Source organism: Elaeis guineensis, chromosome 8, assembly GCF_000442705.2.
Source record: "Elaeis guineensis isolate ETL-2024a chromosome 8, EG11, whole genome shotgun sequence".
In the NCBI taxonomy this organism is placed as follows: Eukaryota; Viridiplantae; Streptophyta; class Magnoliopsida; order Arecales; family Arecaceae; genus Elaeis; species Elaeis guineensis.
The window spans coordinates 87,518,916-87,542,531 of NC_026000.2; positions in this window are offsets into that span (position 1 = coordinate 87,518,916).

The window sequence follows — 23,616 nt, forward strand, 5'->3', positions numbered from 1 at the left end:
GTGGACGCGGGGTGGATGCGGCACGGGTGCGGCATCGCGCGTGAGCACGTGGACGCGGCGAGCGGGTGCGTGGCAGACGGGTTCGCAGGAAGTTTATGATGGCGGTCGAACAGATGCTTATTAAAGAAAAAATAATATTTAGAAATATTTTGAGAGGAAAGATTTGTATTTTCTTTAGTCCCACATCGAAAAATCATATAAAACTCCTCCCTCCTAACACCTATAAAAAGACTTTTGTACTCCCATTGGAGGGGGAGCCCAGAAATTCTTCTAGAGCCTTGCATAGAGGAATAGAAAGGGACTACTTCATGAGCAGCTAGGCTAGCAGTCTCGGGAGTGGAGAAGAAATTTTATAACGACACAGAGATGGTTCATTGTTCTAAACTTTCTTGTATTTATTTATATGCAATAAAGATTATGCTTTTTATTTAAATCATCAGTAGTTCTTTATTTGCTCTCCTTCATATGCTTTTATTTATACTTTCTTGTTAGATTAATATTAGGAACAACTTTTACTTTCTGGAGACGTGCCGTGATCTACAGATACGGGGCGTGCCGAGAAAAGAAGAGTTGTTTACCTAGTACTTTTCAGAGATACACCGTGATCTACGGGTACGGAGCATGCCGAGGAAAGACAGGTATTTTTTCTAAGATTAATCATATCTATTTAATTAAAAAAAAATACAACTCTACTAGTGCAAAATTAATTCAAAACTTCCGAGCTCTTTATTTTCTAATTACATCAATTTTAAGATAATTTATTTTCTAAATCAAAAACAATGCTTCTTTCTTTTGCAAATCTCAACTTAGCCCAAGGTCCCTGAGGATACGATCTCGACTCATCCTACCTACGTAGTGAGTAGAGTTATTTTTGGTGCTATCAACGACTACGCATCACAGCCCACCACCGAGCTTACACCCTTGAGTGCCCCATGGCCGTTTGCGCAATGGGGGATGGATATCCTTGGACCCTTTCCCGTGGCATCGGGGCAGAAGAAGTTCCTCCTGGTAGCGATTGACTATTTCACCAAGTGGGTTGAAGCCGAGCCGCTGGCAAAAATCACAGAAGCTAAAATGCAAGACTTCGTCTGGAAATCAATCATTTGCAGGTTCGGCCTGTCGAGAACCCTAATTACTGATAATGGACAGTAATTTGCGGGAGCGAGATTCGTCGAATTTTGTGAAGACCTAAACATCTCCCATAACTTCACATCAGTGGCCCATCCTCAGACGAACGACGAAGCTGAAGTGACCAACAGAACTCTGCTGCAAGGGATCAAGACAAGGCTCGAAAAAGCGAAGGGAACTTGGGCAGATGAACTTTATCATGTGTTGTGGGCGTACCGAACCACCCAAAGGCTGCCCACGGGGGAGACCCCCTTCGCTCTAGCCTTCGAAATGGAGGCTATTATTCCAATTGAGCTCAATCTCCTGTCGGCACGAGTCATGGCATTCAACGAACATCACAATTCGCAAGGTCTTCAAGCCAACCTCGACTTGCTGGAAGAAAAGCGAGAGGTAGCTGAAGTATGGATGGCAGCCTACAGATAGAAAGTCACCCGCTATTACAATTCCTGGGTCAAGAATAAAGTCTTTAGAGCAAGAGATCTAGTGCTTCGACGAGCCGCCATCTCGCAACCTCAGGATCGGAGAAAGCTCGCCCCAAATTGGGAAGGCCCATACAAAGTCAAAGAAGTAGTCCGGCCCGAAAGTTATTACCTCAAGGATCTCGGAGGAGCATACCTCCCACGGCCATGGAGCTCGAAAAACTTACAAATGTATTATCGATAACTTTATTTTAAATAAAAATTTTATATCCGCATGTCTTCTCTCTTGGCACGAGCCTATATTGATAGGACAGTCAAAACAAACCATGTCGGAAGTAGGAGGAGAACTTCATCTCGACAATATCGAAGGCCCGATTCTCCTTAGACTGGATGGGGGGAGAGGCCCTGCAACGCCCATATATGCCCCCACAGTCCTGTTAGGGACAGGAGGAGGACCTCACCCTAACTTGAGCAAAGTTGAAGGCCCGATTCTCCTTAGACCGGATGGGGGGAGAGGCCCTACAACGCCCATATGTGCCCCCACAGCCCTGTTAGGGACAGGAGGAGGACCTCGCCCTAACTTGAGCAAAGTCAAAGGCCCGGTTCTCCTTAGATCGGATGGGGGGAGAGGCCCTGCAACGCCCATATGTGCCCCCACAGCCCTGTTAGGGACAGAAGGAGGACCTCGCCCTAACTTGAGCAAAGTCGAAGGCCCGATCCTCCTTAGACCGGATGGGGGGAGAGGCCCCGTAACGCCCATATGTGCCCCCACAGCCCTGTTAGGGACAGGAGGAGGACCTCGCCCTAACTTGAGCAAAGTCGAAGGCCCGGTTCTTCTTAGACCAGATGGGAGGAGAGGCCCCGCAACACCCATATGTGCCCTCATAGCTCTGTTAGAGACAAGAGGAGGACCTCATCCTAACCTGAGCTAAAACCAATTACGTCAAGAATAGGGGAAGAACCCCGTCCTGACACCAATTAAGGTCTGATCATCCAAGACCAAATTAGAAAAGGGGGACCTCCTCAGTGGCCCCTTCGCGCTCCCGCGACCCCACCAAGAGCAGAGAGAAAACCCTCACTCGAAAAAAGAAAAAGAAAAAAGGGGAGGGGAGTTAAAAAAGAAAGTGACGGACTACATCAGCGACGAATGGAAAACAAACAGCATCAAAGATGCAGGAAACCTCATCTCAGCGAGGATTGGGGTTCTCATCAAAATCTCCGGCCTTCAAAAAAGCTCTCCACACAAGCTAGAGATAAGACGGCTTCCTCAGGGTGACGAGAAGCTCAGACCTCTGGGCTCAAACTCTAAAGGGGGGCATCATACCCGAGTGGCCCCGGACAAATTTGCAGCTGTGGATGAAAGGATGGGTCAATGTGACGGCAATCAGGTACCTCTGAACGGGATCGATTTCGAGCAAGGCAAGAGCCGAAAGAAGCTCGGCAAACGACAATTCATCACATGAGTAAAAGAGGTAGTGAAAAATTCTCTTCTCATGTTATTTATTAAATATGCATTACAGAGCCCTTAGGGCTGAAGAAGAAGGATGACCGAAAGAGCGAGCTGACGCGGCAACGACCAGTAACCTCTAGATGATGTCAAAAAAAAAAAAAAAGAAGATGAAAGGGGAGAGGAATACAACAATAACAATGGTGAATGAAAGAAGTTCGGTAGGCGACAATTTGACACAAAGTGTAGACAAAATAACAAAATCTCATTCTCATTCTCGATTAACAAGATGTACGTTACAAGACCCTGGGGGCCGAGGAAAAAGAACATTACTATAGGACTCGAAAGGAACATGTTAGGGACCACTTCAAGCTCTCGACTCCTTCCAGTTCCATCCTTTTCAGCGGTATTTTTCAGTGCGTGTGATAAACCCCTCTGCTCTCGCCCCCCGCCTCATTCCGCTCCATTGCTGAAACCCCAACCCTAGGGGGAAAAGGGGGGATAGAATTCAAAGGACGGCGACGACGATGGCAGCGGCGACGATGACCTGTATCAAGAAGAACCGAAAGTACCCCGGAGGTCGTGATGATGTCGGAGTTATGCACCACCACCGTGTGCTCCACGACGACGACCATCCTGGGTACTTCGGCAAGGTCGGCATGCGCTACTTCCACCAACCCCGTAACAAGTTCTACTGCCCGACCGTCAGTGCCGACCACCTCTGGTCCCTCAGCCCCGACGACGTCAAGAGACCCGCCACAGCTTATGATGACAGCTCTACCCCCTCGACCGTTGTTGCCCCGTTCAACTACTCCAAAATTCTCGGGCGAAACGTGCTCACCGATTGTTTCCGTTATTAAATCCCTGTTGTTGAAGAAATTCTCCCTCGAGCCCCCTTTGAGGCGGTGGGAACCCTCAGTGACAGTTCGACAGCCGGAGAATTCGTAGGCCACTATTTTCCCCCTCCTACTCCTCTTGGTCCATGGCATCCTCTCGAGATTGGCCACCGGGGCAGAAGGCCCGACGGGAGAACCCCTCGAGAGGGCTCGAAAGTCTGAAGGCGGCGGGGAGCCGGTGGAGATGGCGAAGACTGGTGCGAAAAGTGCTTAGAGTCAAAAAGGACGTCGTTGGAGTGACAAAACTCTCAGGTGAAGTAAGCCCCTGGAGGGAAGAAGGGGGCTTAAATAGGCGACGGGGCCTGGCACAGTTATGATGGCAGATATCCCTAGGTCAACCGGTGCCCGCCACGTGTCCCACTCACTGCGGCATGGGGCTGACCACTGGCAGAACCATTATGGTGTGGCGCTTGGGACTACGCTCCGGGGGGGATCCCGAAAGGACTCTCCGGATCGCCCTAATCGAAAAAAGACTCCCACACGCGCGCATTAAATACCAAAATATCTGAGGGCAGTCGTGCACAGGATTCAAGAGGATAACTTCAGCTGTGAAATTTCTCTGTACTTCCTTCATTCGAAACTCGAACTCGAAAGTAGGGGGACTGGTGTTGGGTATAAGATACCCCCTCAGTCGAAGTTCGCGCCAGGAGTGACCCTCCGGGGATTCTATCGACTTCCGACCTTCGACGATGTCTCTCCGAACCTCTCTGACGGTCGAGCCTCTGCAACACTCCCAAGTTTTGCCAACGGATAAGCCTCCACCAGCGTCGACCGGATTCTTCACGACGGACGGACTCCACCAAAGCTTCCACGATGATCGACCACCTTCTAGACTTCATCCGGACTCCTACAGGAGTCGGACTTTGCCCCCAACTCCAATTGCAGGTAGACTCCGTCCGGACTCCTATGGGAGTCGGACCTCTGACTTCAGTTGCAAGTAGACTCTGTCTGAACTCCTACGGGAGCCGGACTTCGCCCCCGACTCCAATTACAGGTAGACTTCGTCCGGACTCCTACGGGAGCCAGACCTCCGACTTCAATTGCAGGTAGACTTCATCCGAACTCCTACGGGAGCCGGACTTCATCCCCGACTTCAACTGCAGGTAGACTCCATCCGGACGCCTACAGGAGCCGAATTTCGTCCCCGACTCCAAATGCAGGTAGACTTCATCCGGACTCCTATGGGAGTCGGATTTCATTTCCGACTCCAATTGCAGGTAGACTTCGTTCGGACTCCTATGGGAGCCAGACTTCATCCCCGGCTTCAATTGCGGGAAGACTTCGTTCGGACTCCTACAGGAGCCAGACCTCCGACTTCAGTTGAAAGTAGACTTCATCCGGACTCCTACGGGAGCCGGACTTCGCCCCGACTTCAACTGCAGGTAGACTCCATCCAGACTCCTACGGGAGCCAGATTCCGTCCCCAACTCCAAATGCAGGTAGACTTCATCTGGACTCCTACGGGAGCCAGATTCCATCCCTGACTCCAATTGCAGGTAAACTTCATCCGGACTCCTACGGGAGCCGAACTTCATCCTCGGTTTCAACTGTGGGAAGACTTCATCCGGACTTTGTCCTCGACTTCAACTGTGGGAAGACTTCATCCAGACTCCTACGGGAGCCGGATTCCATCCCCGACTCCAAATGCAGGTAGACATCATCCGGACTCCTACAGGAGCCGGACCTCATCCCCGACTTCAACTGCAGGTAGACTTCATCCGGACTCCTACGGGAGCCGAACTTCGTCCCCAGCTTCAACTATGGGAAGACTTTATCCGGACTTCGTCCCCGACTTCAACTGCGGGAAGACTTCATCCAGCCTCCTACGGGAGCCGGATTCCATCCCCAACTCCAAATGCAGGTAGACTTCATCCAGAATCCTATGGGAGCCGAACCTCATCCCTGATTTCAACTGCAGGTAGACTTCATCTGGACTCCTACGGGAGTCGGACTTCATCCTCGACTTCAGCTGCAGGCGGACCTCACCCCGAACTCCTACGAGGGCCAGACTCTGAGCTCCTACCGCAAGCGACCCACTCCGAGCTTTCGCTACATAACGATCTACTTCAAGTTTCTACCACGAGTGGACCGTGCTGGATTCCCACCGTAAGCCTTCATCCGAGCTTCCATTGCGGACGAACCTCCCCAGCACCATCCGACATCCACCGTCGGTCGGCCCTCTGCCGAAGTCTGCGAGAAACCAGACTGCATCTGCAGAAAGCCTCTAACCGAGCTCCTACAACAAGTAATCCTCGCCTGCCGCCTTAGCGCCCAAGGCACCCAACAGGATTTGCAGCATCCGAGCTCCTTTCAGAGGGACAGCTACCTCTCTCCGCCAGGCACCTCAACCGAACTTCAGCCGACAGGCCTGGACCCCTGGCAGGCCGCAGTAACAGCCACGATTCTGTCCACCTCCTGCGATGGATTCTACACGGCTCCATCACTCCCTGGTAAGCCGCATTAACGGCCACGATTCTACTCCACCTCCTGTGACGGATTCTGCATGGCTCCATCACTCCCTGGCAGGCCGCAGTAACAGCCACGATTTTGCTCCACCTCCTGCAACAGATTTTGCGCGGCTCCACCACTTCCTGACGAGTCGCGACAACGGATGCCGTTCCACTCTCTGCAACAGACTCCACATGGCGAGCCATGGTAACAGCCACGACTCCACCCTATTATTCTTCATAATAAATCCCTTCTGGCCCTGTGCGGCCCATTACTAGGCGACTACAAACGTCGCCATCAACCATTGCCCCCTCTGGATATAAAAGGGGGACCCCAGATACGTTATTCTCTAAGCTCTAATTTCTCTCCAAAAACTTTGCCAAAATTTTTGTTCGAGCACTCCATTCTTGTTGAGGTAGAGAACTGACTTGAGCATCGGAGGGTCTTGCCGGAGCAACCCCAACTCCGATTTAGACTTCTTTTGCAGGTCCAAGATGATACATACATATATATATATGTATGTATCACAAGATGAAAACCTGCATAAATATTTCATTAAGATCTATGAGAACCAAAGACATATAAAAAGATAAATTTGATTACCTGAAGTAAAATATGGGGACCTACGTAAAGAGATACACAATGACATTCATGAACATATTTAATACATCAAAATGACTGTACCATAGATGGTCTTAAAGAAAAAATTGGTTTGTAAAACTGGAAGATATCTCATATAGATTGTTATTTGATCACCCGGCCCAATTGGGCCCAGAATCAGCCAAAGCCCAAATGAAAAAAAAAAAAAAGAAAAATAGAGGAGAAGAACTCCCAAAGGGAGTCTTCTTCCTCTTCTCGCTGGCTCCCAATCGGTGTCAGAAAAGATCGCTCCTCTCGCTCTATTTAAGGAGGAGATTCCTCTTCTCTCCCTTCCACCGAAGATCCTAAGCTCAGTCAGCAGCAATCACCGAAAAACCACCACGGAAGACCGACCTGTGCCCGTCCAATTTGCTCGCTGGAAAAGCCTCGCCGGTGTCGGAGGTAAGCCTCTTTCCCTTTCTCTCTTCTCTCCTTTCCTTTCCATGCCGGTGTGCTTGCTCACTGGCGATCGGAGTCACCGAATTTCTTTGAGAAAAAAGGGGGTTTTCGATTCCATTGAATGTTTGGGCACCGGTGGTCACCGCCGACCACCGATTCGGCCCTCCTCTTGTCGTTGGGCCGCCACCCTCCTGCCGATGGCCGCCCCACGTCGGCTGCACCGTCGGTCGAAACTCAAAAGGAGGGGACTTGCCGGTCCCCTGTTTCAGTCAAAGCAAGCCCGGGAAGAAGAAAAGAAAAAGAAGAAGAAGAAGAAGAAGGAAAAGAAAAGAAAAAGAAAAAAAGAAAAAGAGAAAAGAAAAGAAATAGAAGAAGAAGAAAGAAAAGAAAAAGAAAAAAAAAGAAAAAAAAGGAAAAAAAAGAAAAAGAAGAAGAAAAATAAAATAATAATAATATAATAATAATAAATATGATTTTCTCTCCTCTCTCTTCTGTGAGGAAAAAGAAAAAAAAAAGAAAGAAGAAAGAAAAGAAGAAAAAAAAATAAAATAAATTAATTAATAAATAATGATATAAGTAATAAAATATGAGAAAGAGAGTTTCTCTCTCTTTCCTCTCTCCCTTCAGCTTGAACTAGTATTTTCTTTCTCTAGAATTGGACTTTCTCTTTCTACTTTCTCTCTCAAAATTATTTCTCTCTCCTAAGATTTCCTAAAATTTTGAGAAGAATGATGATGAATTTAAATGATCCTTGTGATGGATTTTTGATCTGTGATCGTCGGACAGTACACCGACATCCACTTTGATCAGATCAGATATTTTTAGATTTAATTTCTCATGATTTTATTGAATTATCCACATGATAATTTTAGCATGATTTGATCCGATCGATCAGATTTGTTGAATCATATTATCTGAAGAATTCAAGATGAGTTTTCTTTCTCTAAAATTTTCTCTCTCTAGAATTTTCTATCTCTAAAATATTCTCTCTCTTGATTGATTTTCTCTATAAAAAGGTTAGTGAATGAAGAAAATTTTTTTAATAGTCTTGATCTGATTCTAATGAAGAATCCTGATCCATGATTGTCAGACAGCGTACTGGCACCCATCTTGATCAGACCATGAATCTTTAGATTTGATCATCCATGATCCCGATCTTGCCATGACTTGATTTGATCATGTTGATTTCACCAATCGAGATATTTGATCAATCGTAATGTTGGATTGTGTCACCTAATCAATTCAAATTATACCTCATAAATTTTCTCTCCTCTGATTTTCTCTCTCCACTTGATTTTATAAAATCGATGAAGAAACCTCGATCCTATCACTTCGAATCTGATTTGATTTGATAGTCAAACTTTGGATCATTTAGGTCCTAATTAGATTTTGATTAGATAAAATTAGATGATCGGACCCAATCTAAACCGTTAAAATATGGTATTCGTATTCTTTCTAATTATTAAAATTGATTCTGTATAGGATTGTGAATGTTTGATCATGGGATATCGCAATATGATCTACAAACAAAATTTTTGAAAGAAAATTTATAGAATTATATGGATTTATTGAAATGCATTCGAGATAAGTAATATTTCATTTTTTCTAGATTTATCGATAAATTATAATATATTTTTCTGACATGATTTATGAAACGATGCATGAATTAGATGAATGATATTTTGTTATGAAAATATCTTATTTGAAATGTTATGATGAAGCATGATTGAATATATTAATTTCATGATGCATTATATTGATTGATTTTGATACTACATGATTATATATTTTATTATCGAAATTAGAATATGAAACATGATTTATGAAGAATTTTGATATAAGAACAATATGAATTGACAACCTAACTATGTAAAAAACCCCACCAATGGGGGCATATACGTTGGCAATTGATTTGTCCTGAGAGTTTCTGTCGCCAGAGAGACCAGCGACAAACTGTCAGAGAGACCAGCGATTCCGAAGGACTTCACTGTCAGATGATTCGCAGCTCACCGCAAGAAGATACGCAGTGTTATGACCCTGTCACAGAAAAAATGTGGTTATAGCTCATGGTTGACAAAAAAATTTAAGAATGAAAGAAATTGAAATCTGGAAAGAAACTTGAATTTTCAAAAAAGAAATGAATTTGGCATGAATTATGTTGCATAATTAAAATTGATTTCGAATTGATGAAATCTATATGCTTATTTTCTATAAATGATTATTTACTTAAATGCCTGATGAAATCTGTTGAGAAGTGATCATTGCTTATTGGGCTGTCTAGCTCATTACCTCCTATTTTACTATTTTTATAGATATTGAGGAATTAAGATGATACAAGATATGAATGGAAAAGTGATCAGAAGCAGAATCTTCATACTTTTATTTTTAATTGAAAGTCTTATTGAATTTGATGTAAGGCCTATGAATCATTGTTGAATTTATTGAGATATTAAAGAAGAAATTTAGATCGTTATGTTTTGGATTTAAATTATTGTCTAATTATTTCACTGTTGTTTTAGGATAGCATGATAAGATGCCTTGCATGCTTATGGAAAGAGTTTTCTATAAGTATGCGGCGGTTGCCATGACCCTCGATTCACAATCTTGGGTCGGGGGCATGACAATTAATATAGTATCAAAGCATAAGTAGATGAATTATGAAACATAGAATCAGATATAGAATGGGTATAAGTGGATAGACGCTAGGGACATTATAGTGTAGATCTTTGATGATTGTAGTGGGAGAAATATTTAAAAATTTTGATTAAACATTGAGATTATATATAAAAAGATCGCAAGAGATTTTGACATATGGAGTTTGAAATATGATGGATAATCTATAGATCATGATATGATTAGTTAGATCTTGATTGAAAGTAATTACAAAAGGGTTGACATAAAATTTTATTGTGCAATTGTGGTTATTAATTTGATCATTGGTTATTCAAGTAAATCGTAAGTTCAAATTCGATGTGAGAATAATACTATGATATTACTTCTAGTTAAGAAGTTGACTATTATTGGTAAGATAAAGATTTGATGATAAAATATTATTCCAGGATGGACTAAGAAAAATCTTTTATGATGCTTGATTAGAATATTTATCAAAATTGAATTTGGTATGTGGATTATATATAAAGTGGCATATTAGGATGAATACATATTTAAAGATATTGCAAAGAAACCTATTTCTTATTGATGAAATCGATTATGAGGTTGTAGAATATTCATCATACTAGAATCTTTAATCATCATCCTTAGATCTAGATAATAGATCTTATTATGTCTCTTGGAGAGTACATGATGTGTATGAAATTTTAATTTAAAGATTTCGTATCTAAGTTGATTAAGAGATTTTCTGATATTATTGTTGAGGTTATTAATGAAAAATTGATATCTTTAAATTAAGATAAAAGATCTTATTTATATTTATTTCAGATTAAGGGATCCATGTGAATTTATAATTTAGAAATTTTGGATTTAGGAATTGATATGGAGTTCCTTTGCTTTTTTTAACGAGATCCCTAATTGAATCTACTATTAAATGGAGATTTAATTTTTTGAAGCTTGTATGATTGTTATAAAAGGATTTTTGATAGATATTGAAGATCTTGATGATAGAAATTTTAAAAAAAAAATAATGATTTGAAATTCTTATATATTCTGATTATGTCCAAATTTGGTGGAGCATCGAAGGATTTTTTCTTCATTGATTTGACTTATAAGGATTTTTGATTATCGAATTGAATTGATATGAGAATTAAGATTTGATTCATATTGATTATAGTAAATCTATATGATGGTTTAAATATGATATTGGACTCAACGGTTAATCAAGATTATTGTATACCAGTAGAAGTAGGAATGAGAATCAGAAGTTAATCTTTGGCTTCAATTAAAATTTAAAATTTAAATTTTTTTTCTATTGATAAGATAAAAGAAATAATTTGATCAAACTTTTTTTTTGGTGAAGCTAAAAAATTTTGATTGTTAGATCAAAGTGCGTAGTGGAAGCATGGTAATCTGGATTACTTTGAGTAAGTCGAGAATGTTGACCCTTTGAGTTAAAGAATTATAATAGATAATATGATTTGATACAAAAAATTTATTGATATTAGAAAGAATAATATTTTAAAATTTTGAATTATTTTAGATATCTTAATATGATTTTTAAAAGTAGTGCTTCCACCTACTATGCTAAAAAAAAAAAATTTAGCATCCTAATTCTAAGATGAGTGGACCCTTGATTTTTGATTTTAGATTTAGAATATTTAGAGATAAATTTTCTCTATCCTAAAATTAAATTTTATAATTCTCTATTTATTAAAAAGAATTTGAGATCGTTTATCGAATGATGATTTTGATCTTAAATTATTATACTCAAATATTTAGCTCCAGGATATAATAAAATTTGAAGTTTGAACTCTTTTGATCATTATTATTCCTCTGACTGAATGGAAAAGATTAAGGTTATCTATTGATATTGATGATTATTCTACAAAAGATGGATTGGAGTTATTTATAATTTAATTTGATAATGAGTCGATTAATTAAAAGTTGTTAATATTTAGATAAAGAAAATTGATATACTTATTTAGAATAGAGATATTGATTTTGATTATGAGAAAAATATAGTTTTGATTTAGATCAATTTTTGAGTTATTGATTTTTATTATGGAATGACTTAATGATAAAATTTGCTTCAAGAATTAGAATATTTAAGAGTTTGAGGGTTTGAGTAAGAAAATTTTGATGACTAGAAATAGTGATATTGATTCAAACAACAATGGTGATATTGATCTTTATGAAATGACTTAATGATGAAGTTGTATCGAGAATTAAATATCAAAAGTTTGAGAATGAGATTGAAATGATAAATCTTCAACTTTTGAAAGTACGAATAACAGAAAATATTTTTGAATTTTAATTGATTAGGATATCATCAAATGATTCATAGAAGTATATTTTTCTATCTTATGATGGGTTAAAAATAAGAGTGGATAATATTTAAAAAAAAAATGAATGATGATGATGAATGAAGTTCTTATGCAAGAATAGAGACATTAATTTTCTTCTATTTACAAGAGATAGATTTGATTTTGATCTAGTCATAAGGTATTGAACACTATTTTATAGGGAATGAGAGCATAATTTCGAAAATTTTGAAATATTAAAAATCTTTGAGATATTGGTCTTGATAAATAAGAAAATGAATGATTCCATTTCAGATAGATATTGATGTCCCATCTTTTTTTTTTCTTATGAAATGATTTAAGAATGAATTTATATCAAGAATTAGAATATTGAAATATTTATAGATGAGATTCAAATAAGAAACTATGAAGACTCAAGCAAGAAAAATTTCGAGGATGAAATTTCTTTTAGAGGGGAAGAATGTGATCATCCGGCCCAATTGGGCCCAGAATCAACCAAAGCCCAAACAAAAAAAAAAAGAAGAAAAACAGAGGAGAAGAACTCCCGAAGGGAGTCTTCTTCCTCCTCTCGTCGGCTTCCAATTAGAGTCGGAAAAGATCCCTCCTCTCGCTCTATTTAAGGAGGAGATCCCTCCTCTCTCCCTTCCACTAAAGATCCTAAGCCCAGTCGGCGGCAATCGCCGAAAAACCACCGCAAAAGACCGACCTGTGCCCGTCCAATTTGCTTGCCGGAAAAGCCTCGCCGACGTCGGAGGTAAGCCTCCTTCCCTTCCCTTCCTCTCTTCTCTCCTTTCCTTTCCATGCCAGTGTGCATGCTCACCGGCGACCGGAGTCGTCGGAATTCTTTGAAAAAAAGGGGGTTTCCGGTTTCGTTGGATGTTTGGGCGTCGGTGGTCACCGCCGACCACCAGTTTGGCCCTCCTCTTGTCGTTGGGCCACCCCCCTCCTGCCGATGGCCGCCCCACGTCTGCTGCACCACCGATCAAAACTCAAAATGAGGGGACTTGCCGGTCCCCTGTTTCGGTCAAAGCAAGCCCGGGAAGAAGAAAAGAAAAAGAAGAAGAAGAAGAAGAAGAAGGAAAAGAAAAGAAAAAAAAAGGAAAAGAGAAAAGAAAAGAAAGAGAAGAAGAAGAAAGAAAAGAAAAAAAAGGAAAAAGAAAAAAAAAGAAGAAAAATAAAATAATAATAATATAATAATAATAAATAGGATTTTCTCTCCTCTCTCTTTCGTGAAGAAAAAGAAAAAAAAAAGAAAGAAAGAAAGAAAAGAAGAAAAAAATAAAATAAATTAATTAATAAATAATGATATAAATAATAAAATATGAGAAAGAGAGTTTCTCTCTCTTTCCTCTCTCCCTTCAGCTTGAACTAGTATTTTCTCTCTTTAAAATTGGACTTTCTCTCTCTACTTTCTCTCTCCTAAGATTTTTTAAAATTTTGAGAAGAATGATGATGAATTTAAATGATCCTTGTGATGGATTTTTGATCTGTGATCGTTGAACGGTGCACCGACATCCACTTTGATCAGTCAGATATTTTTAGATTTTATTTCTTATAATTTTATTGAATTGTTCGCATGATAATTTCAGCATGATTTGATTCGATCGATCGGATTTGTTGAATCATATTGTCTGAAGAATTCAAGATGAGTTTTTTCTCTCTAAAATTTTCTCTCTCTAGAATTTTTTTCTCTAAAATATTCTCTCTCTAAAATGGTTAGTGAATGAAGAAATTTTTTTTAATAGTCTTGATCTGATTCTAATGAAGAATCCTGATCAATGATTGTCAGACAGCATACTGGCACCCACCTTGATCAGACCATGAATCTTTAGATTTGATCATCCATGATCCCGATCTAGCCATGACTTGATTTGATCATGTTGATTTTACCAATCGAGATATTAGATCAACCGTAATGTTGGATTGTCTCACCTGATCATTTCAAATTGTACCTCATGAATTCTCTCTCCTCTGATTTTCTCTCTCCACTTGATTTTATGAAATTGATGAAGAAATCTCGGTCCTATCACTTTGAATCCGATTTTATCTGATAGTCAAACTTTGGATCGTTTAGGTCCTAATTAGATTTTGATTAGATAAAATTAGATGATCGAACCCAATCTAAATCGTTGAAATATGGTATTCATATTCTTTCTAATTATTGAAATTGATTATGTATAGGATTCTGGATGTTTGATCATGAGATATCGTAATATGATCTACGAACAGAATTTTTGGAAGAAAATTTATAGAATTATATGGATTTATTGGAATGCGTTTGAGGTAAGTAATGTTTTACTTTTTCTAGATTTATCGGCAAATTATAATATATTTTTCTGACATGATTTGTGAAATGATGCATGAATTGGATGAATGATATTTTGTTATGAAAATATCTTATTTGAAATATTATGATGAAGCATGATTGAACATATTGATTTCATGATGCATTATATTGATTGATTTCGATACTACATGATTATATTTTTTATTATCGAAATTAGAATATGAAACATAATTTATGAAGAATTCTGATATAAGAATAATATGAATTGACAACCTGACTATGTAAAGGACCCCATCAATGGGGGCATATACGTTGGCAATTGATTTGTCCTGAGGGTTCATATCGCCAGAGAACCAGCGACAAACCACCAAAGAGACCAGCGATTCTGAAGGACTTTACTGCCAGATGATTCGCAGCTCATCGCAAGAAGATACGCGGTGTTATGATCCTGCGACAGAAAAAATATGGCATAGCTCATGGTTGATGAAAAGAATTTAAGAATGAAAAAAACTTGAATTTTCGAAAAAAAAATGAATTTGGCATGAATTATGTTGCATAATTGAAATTGATTTCGAATAGATGAACTCTATATGCTTATTTTCTATAAATAATTATTTATTTAAATGCCTGATGAAATCTGTTGAAAAGTGATCATTGCTTACTGGGCTGTCTAGCTTATTACCTCTTATTTTACTATTTTTACAGATATTGAGAAATTAAGATGATACAAGATATGAATGGAAAAGTGATCAGAAGCAGAATCTCCATACTTTTATTTTTAATTGAAAGTCTTATTGAATTTGATGTAAGGCCTATGAATCATTGTTGAATTTATTGAGATATTAAAGAAGAAATTTAGATCATTATATTTTGAATTTAAATTATTATCTAATTATTCTGCTGTTGTTTTAGAATAGCATGATAAGATGCCTTGCATACTTATGGAAAGAGTTTTCTATGAGTATGCGGTGGTTGCCATGACCCTCGATTCATAATCTCGGATCGGGGGTGTGACAGTTATGTATCTCTAAAAAAAAGATCTTGCTTCATTTAGCCTTCAGCAAGTGTGACCTGTATAAATAGTAGGTTGTATAGTTAGTCTCTAATACAGAATACTTTGTATGGCTAAATAAATTTGTAATTAATACATAAGTAATTTATATTTACTATATTACATTGAATGTCCTGTAGCAGATATAAAACTTTTAGTCGATCGTGAGATCTTATCAGAGTCTTTTGAAGTACACATGGTACATTAACTTGTACTTTCAAAAATTGATGGCGGAGCATATTCTTTCCCACTATAATGAGTGGATCCTTACAAAATTCCACACACAATAGCTTTATAGGGCAGTTTAGAGCCTTTGAAGATGATCTCGCTTCCAACCTATAATAAGGAAGGCAAATCAGCCATTAAGAAATCCTAATGGATTGTAAGTACATTTGCATAAATTTATAAAGATAAATAGAGGCTCAAACATGTTTAGTTTATTATCTTACTATAAGTAGACAACTATAAACTTAACCCTTTTTTTTTGTTAAGATAAACTTAACTTTTTGGATGACGTGCCCTACAACTAAGACACATGCCTTGCAACCAAGTATACAAAATATTTCAATTTTAGTGTAAAGCAAAATGCATTGGAAATATTCATAAAAAGAAGAATAGCGACAAAGTAATCCATCAGGGTGCAATCCTTGCCACATTGACATTAATTTAAAACATTATTATGTGGTTCTGTCATAACACACTACATGTTTGTGATATTATAGTTTCTTGCACATAGTGCAAAAATTAAGCATCCATCAAGAATAAATTAAATTTAAAATGTAGCTATGTTACCTAGTGTGATGCAACATGATGGCTAGAAATAGATAATCAACTTTGCATGGGTGTGATGCAACATATGGCTAGAAGAAAATAATCAACTTTGCATGGGAGCGTCCTCATAGTCCCTAAAGGTATCTAGATTTTACATTAAGTAGAAAGTTAATGTTTATCTCCATATCAAAATTACATAATTTGGGAAAATAAATATAAAATATATATGTACCTTTCTAATATAAGAAGTTGGTGCATGTATGCCACCCTCAATTTGCTTTCTTTGTATGGTTCTACCAAGGCCCTTAAATTTGCTAACTGGCACATAATATTGGCATGCTCATATGTTAATCCAAGGTTTGATTTTGATAGGACAAATGTTTAAGTATAAAGATACTAATGGTGTGTTTTGAGAATGGGTGTAGGACCTCTTAAAGCGCTCAAGATTAGTAAGTTCTACTAGCAGTTTTTTTAATTTAATTTACATTCGACAAAATCAGCATCTGAATAACTAAATAGATTAATAGAGGATTACTTAAAGTACCATAAGCTAATATTTTGTATTTGAATTAGGTATCTTAATACTCTTTTAATAGTAATTAAATGTGATTCTTTAGGATTGGATTAAAATCTAGCACGTATACATATATTAAATATAATATCTGATTTACTAGTAGTTAAGTAAAGTAGAGATCCTATTATACCTCTATAGAGTTTACCATTAATATTTTTACTACTTTCATCTTGGTCACGTTTGCATACCAGTCTCATAGGGGTGCCAATACCTTTGATTTTCTCCATCCCAATTTTTTTCAAAATTTCTTTGGTGTACTTATTTTAGTTGATGAAGATCTCCTCTTTCTTTTGCTTGATTTAGAACAATCTTGCACAAGACTTTATTAGTTGCATAAAAAATTATATCATATATATAAATTTGTGCAATTAAGAGATCAATTTGTTTACTTTTAATAAACAAGCTTGTATGAATATTTTTTCTTTTAAAATCATTTTCAAGAAAAAAAATTATTTAATCTTTCATATCAATCATGAGGTGTTTGTTTTAAATCATACAAATGCTTTATTTAGTTTAAAATATGATTTAAAATTTTATAATTTTTAAAATCTGATAGTTGTTCAACATAATTAAACTTCCTCCATAATGTAACCATTTAAAAATATACTTTTGACATCTGTTTGAAATAATTTAGAATTCATGAAATATGCAAATGCTAACAATAATTTAATGGCTTTTAATCTAGCAACCAATATAAAGGTTTTATCAAAATAAATTTCTTCTTCTTGATTAAAACTTTATATAACTAGTCTAGCTTTATTGATAACTATATTATCTTATTTATCTAGTTTCTTTCTAAATATCTATTTTGTGCCAATAATAGGGTCATCTAGGTCTTTTAACTAGGTCTCAAACTTTATTTTTTTAAAATTGATTTAGTTCTTCTTACATTATATTAATCCAATTATGACTTTTTTTGTTGCAATTATGTTTTTAGATTCAATATGAGATACAAATGCAAGATGATTGAATACTTCTTTAATGGATAATCTAGTCTTAATAACTTGAGATGGATCATCAATAATCAACTCTTTAGGATGACTATGAGCATATCTCCATTCTTTTGGCAAGTCATTTGTACCTTATTGAGAGATATTTGATAGTTCTTGATGTTCGTCATTTTCATTTTAATACTCTTGATGTGGGATGAAGCTAGTTCTAGAGGATGCAAGCAAACAAGATTAACAATAATTCAGCAGATAACCAGCAAACAATGATAACGAAGGTGATTATAATAAAATTGGAAAGAGATTATTATTATGCATGCAAATAGTTCAATCCCCTAGATCTAGAAAAGGATCGTAGATGATTGAGAAACCATCTATGATTAGGGTATCAGATCACAATTAAAAGAATTCAGATCTAATTAATAAAGAAATATAGGATTAACTTTCTACAGTATCGATTTACTCAGAGATTTATTTAGAAGTAAAGGGATCTTACAAACACGTCGATGAAGTCTTCTAGATGAGAGAGGATTCGCATGTTGAATTAGACTACGATTATTGGTAATTCTTTTCATTGTCCAAAAATAAAGAGATTCGATCCGAGCATACAAAGAATTGCCTACAATAATGAATGACAAAATTAGTAATTTTGAAAGGAGTAGATCTTATCAAAGGATGATGGGAATGTAGGTATAGAAAATGGATCCGTGAATGATAGATGATGGCGTAGGGAGGATGTAGGCGTTGGAAAGGAGGGTTGATATGTTGGGATCCTGTAGGTTGATGCATTGGGATCCTATAGATTGGTGGGATACTTCGTTCTTCAACTGAGCAAGACTTATGAGAAGAGAAGGAAGAGAGGGAAAGAAGAGGAAAGACAGAGAGGAGGGAGGAAGAAGAGAACTTGTGAGATGAGGAAATAAGAATTTTTTTTTCTAATCAATCACCGATTACAAGACCATTAATTTCTTTTAAAAGAAAAACCTAACAACCTAAACAGAGTAACATTGAGGAGGGTGTTAGCGATGGAGATGGATTGTGAGTTTTGAGGAGAGAGTTGAGAAGGCGATAATCTGATGGCATGTGATGAGGAGGGCGATGGGCTTTCTGCGTGAAGAAGCCATAGAGATTTGAAATCACCGTGAAGAGGGCGTGCACATGTGAGAGGGCAACACTCATCTGGTCATATGTCTTTAAATGGTATGCCTCCAAGTAGTTGATCATGAGACCCCTCAAATGACTGACTCGAACTAGGATTTAATTACGATGCAAACCTAATTTAAGGACTCAATTATAATCCCATTATAGGACTCAAAATAAAAACTATAGGACTTAAGATAAAAAGATTACAAGATTGAAAATAAAAAGACTCTATCCACATTCGAGTCATAACGAATCACGATGACTGGTGTCCACACCAATTCTCCCAGGCTGGAGAGAATTCAACTCCATCGAATAAAGGCTACCTTGGCTTTGATAGTGCTCGAGTAGATCAGGATCAATTCTTTACAGCTCTTCTCAAGTTATCCATGTGTCCTCAGACTTAGGTCGGCCTTGCCAATGAATCAGGTACCTTTGATATGCTTTCCTCCTGATGAAAATTACCTACTCATCAAGAATTCTTTCAATACGATCATGTTTTATAAAAAATTTTGGCTGTGGATACTCGGGTTGGGGTTCGCTCTCAATGAATGGGTTAGGCTCAAACAGATCACTAGATATCATTATTGGTTCTTTATATTTAACTAGATCTGAAACATTAAAAGTAGAGCTGATGCTATAATCAGGCAGTAAATCTACAATATATGCATTTGGTCTGATTTTCTTTAAGATCTTAAAGGGGTCTGCTCCACGTGCATACAATTTTTTGATGGTTCCTGAAGGAAACCATTCTGATCTAACCCGAATCATAACATAATCACCTTCAGTAAAATCATGGGCTCATCAGTGTGAATCTGCTAATTGTTTATAAATTTGATTGCTAATATTAATTTTTTCTACAATTTCTTTGTGTAGATTCCAATTGTGTTGTCTGAATGATTCTGCTGTTTCAGATGTTCTAGTATGCAAGGTTATAGGAATGAGGTCAATCGATTTTCTAAGGTGATGGGCATACACAACCTCGAAGGGACTCATGCCAATAGTCCTATTAACAAAACTACTATATGTAAATTCGGCTCTAGATAATAGTAAATCTTAATTTCTCATATTCTCACCAACTAAATACTAAAGCAAATTTCCTACATTTCTTTTCACCACTTCGGTTTGACCATCAGTCTGAGGGTGATATGCTGATGAAAATTTTAATTTTATTCCCATTAAGTGGCACAAAGTCTTTCAAAAATAGCTAACAAACCTAATGTTCCTATCAGACACAATTGATTCAGGTAATCCATGCAGTCAGACAATTTCATCAAAGTAAAGATGAGCAATTCTAGAGGCATCAGAGGACTTAGAATAGGGAAGAAAATGAGCCATTTTTGAAAATCGATCCACTATCAGACAAATAGAGTCATTCTTTTTGGCTATATGTGGCAATCCTAAAATAAAATCCATGCTCACATCTTTCCATGGATAATTAGGAACAGATAGTAGGGTGTATAAGCCAATATTTTATCTACACTATTTAGCTATAGTGCAGGTTCGACATTGGACAACAATTTTGGCTGCATCTCTTTTTAAACTCGATCAATAAAACTGATGTTCTATTGCCTCTATTGTTTTGATCCTATCGAAATGATCGGACAAACCTCCCACATGCAATTCTCATACTAGAAAATCATGGATAGAGGTACGTGGGGTACACAACTTATTATTTTTGAAAAGATATCCATCTTGAAAGGTATATTCACTAATTTCTCTAGATGATCCTTGTTGGAGTGAAGACATAATTTTTCCAAAGTCCGGACAATCATCGCAATCCTCTTTCAATTTCTCAAAGTTGGTGATCTTAACACTCACTACCAATAAAAGGTCTACTCTTTGATAGAGTGCATTAGTAGTTCAGTCCTTATCAATGACTACTACCGATAAAATATTGGTCTTTTAAGAGAGCACATCAGTAGCATGGTGATCAACATCGGCATGGTATTTCAACACAAAGGTGTAAGACTAAAGGAACTCAACCTAATTTTCATGTCTAGGGTTTAGCTTTCTCTAGGAGTTGAGAAACCTAAGAGCTTCATGGTCAGAATACAGGATAAATTCTTACAGAAGTAAGTAGTGCATTCAAAATATAAGAACTTGGACCACTGCATAGAATTTCTTATCATAGGTGGAATACCTGCACTTAGTGTCATTTAGCTTTTCACTAAAGAAAGCCATAGGGTGTCCTTCTTGACTAAGGACTCCACCAATTCCTATCTCGGATGTGTCACAGGCAACTTCAAAATCTTAAAAAAATCTGGTAGGCGTAACACAGGAGCACTGGTCATACGATCCTTAATTTTATGAAAAGCTCGATCAGCTGCCTTGGTCCATTCGAAAGCTCCTTTTCTTATACAATCCATAATGGGAGCCATAATTATACTAAATCTCTTAATGAATCTTCGATAAAAAGCTGCTAAACTGTGAAAACTTCAAACATCATGAATGTTTTGGGGTACAGACCATTATCTAATTGCACAGACCTTTTTAGGATCCATGGACATACCATCAGGGGTCACAACAAAACCTAAGAAAATAACACATGTGGTCCTGAAATCATATTTCTTAAAATTTGCAAATAGGCTTTCAGTTCTAAGAGTCTGGAATACTTGACGAAAATGTTCTAAGTGATCTTCCTTAGTCTTGCTATAAATGAGAATATCATCAAAGTACACGACCACAAATATGCCTATAAATGATCATAGCACTTGTGTTATGAGTCTCATAAATGTGCTAGGGGCATTAGACAGACCAAATGGCATGACCAACCATTCATAAAGACCATCTTTCATTTTGAAAGTGGTCTTTCACTCATCTTCGGGCCTAATTCTAACCTGATGGTATCCACTCTTTAAGTCAATCTTGGAGAAAATAATGGATCCAGCTATCATGTCCAGCATGTCATTAAGCCAAAAAATCAAAAATTGATATCTTATTATTATCTTGTTAATTGCCCAACTGTCCACACACATTCTCCAAGTTCCATCCTTCTTGAGAGTCAAGAGCACAGGTACCACACAAAGACTTAAACATTCTCTAACAAATCTCTTCCTAAAGAGTTCTTCTACTTGATGTTTCGCTCAACTTGCTCTATGGGATTAAGGCAATAGTAGGGCAGATTGGGTAAGATAGCTTTCGGAACAAGGTCTATTGAGTGTTGGATATTCCTCATGGGTGGCAAGTGATCTAGAAGATTCTTAGGGAAGACATCCTTAAAGCTTTCAAAGAGGCTTGCTATCTCCTGGGGATAATGATTTGTGTCTTTCATGTTAACTCCCTTAACAGCTAGAATCCAAATAGAAGAGTTTTCTCTCAAATCTTTTTCAAATTCTTTTACACTGATTAAATGTAAGCTTTTATTCTGCTTCTCTTTTTTGGATTCTAAAGGGCCATTCTTCTTTACACTTCTAGGAGTGAAGGGTATATCATAATTTTCTTGCCTCTATTCATGAACGTACAAGAGTTGGATCGACCATGGAGTGTTACATCTTGATTGAACAACCAAGACCTTCCTAGGATTATGCTTCCTACATCCATGGGCATAACATCACACCACACTTTCTCTTGGTAAGACTGAAATTTAATAGGGACTAGACAACGGTGCCTAACTGGGATAGACGATGCATCTATCCAGATGACCTTGTATGGTTTCGCATGATCTATGGGCGTCAGACCAAGTTTTGATACAGCATCAGATGAAATAGCGTGGATGCAAATACCACTATCAATGATGATCTTATACACTTTACTTTCCTGACCTATGAAGGTGTGAAAAATAGTGGTTCTACATCAATCTTCGCTTTCTTTTGGCTCAGCTAAAATGCATCTTACTATGTCCAATCTCTCTTCAGGGCCAACTTCTTCCAAAGTACTAGATTCTTCATAAGCTTCGGCTAACTCAGTGTCTGCTATATATACTTCTTCATCTCTTAGAGAATTTTCAAGATTCTCTTCTTCGGACTTTTCAATGTGTAGAGCTCGAGATGGGCACTGACTAGAGATGTGATCGAATCTGTTGCACTTGAAGCATCGGATTCCTAAATTACTACCTCTCGAATTTTCCACAAAGGCTCCTTTGCCTTTATCATCCTTTTTTAGTTGGGAACCAACTAGTAGGGTATAATTGGTTGAGTTCTGACTATAGCCGAATCTAGGGGTCAGATTAAAGTAAAGTCGGATCTAGGACCAAGAATATCAGAATTATGTGACTCAAGTTATCAGATTATCGACAATCTTTGGAATCTCTCATAATCCTGGGCTAATTGATAGACTTGTTCTAAGCTATAGACCTTGCGCATAAATAGTTCTCTCTATATGTCATCCCTTAAACTAGTTCTAAATTGTGACAAGATGACAGATGGATTTTTGCTAACACCACATCGCGTAAGGTATTCATCAAATTTGATGATGTACTCAATAACAGACTTGCTACCTTGGGTCAACTCTAGTCATTGGTCCAAGAGATGTTGCTGATAGAAGGTAGGGAGATATTTTTCACAAAATTTATCTTTCATCTCGTCCCAAGTACTT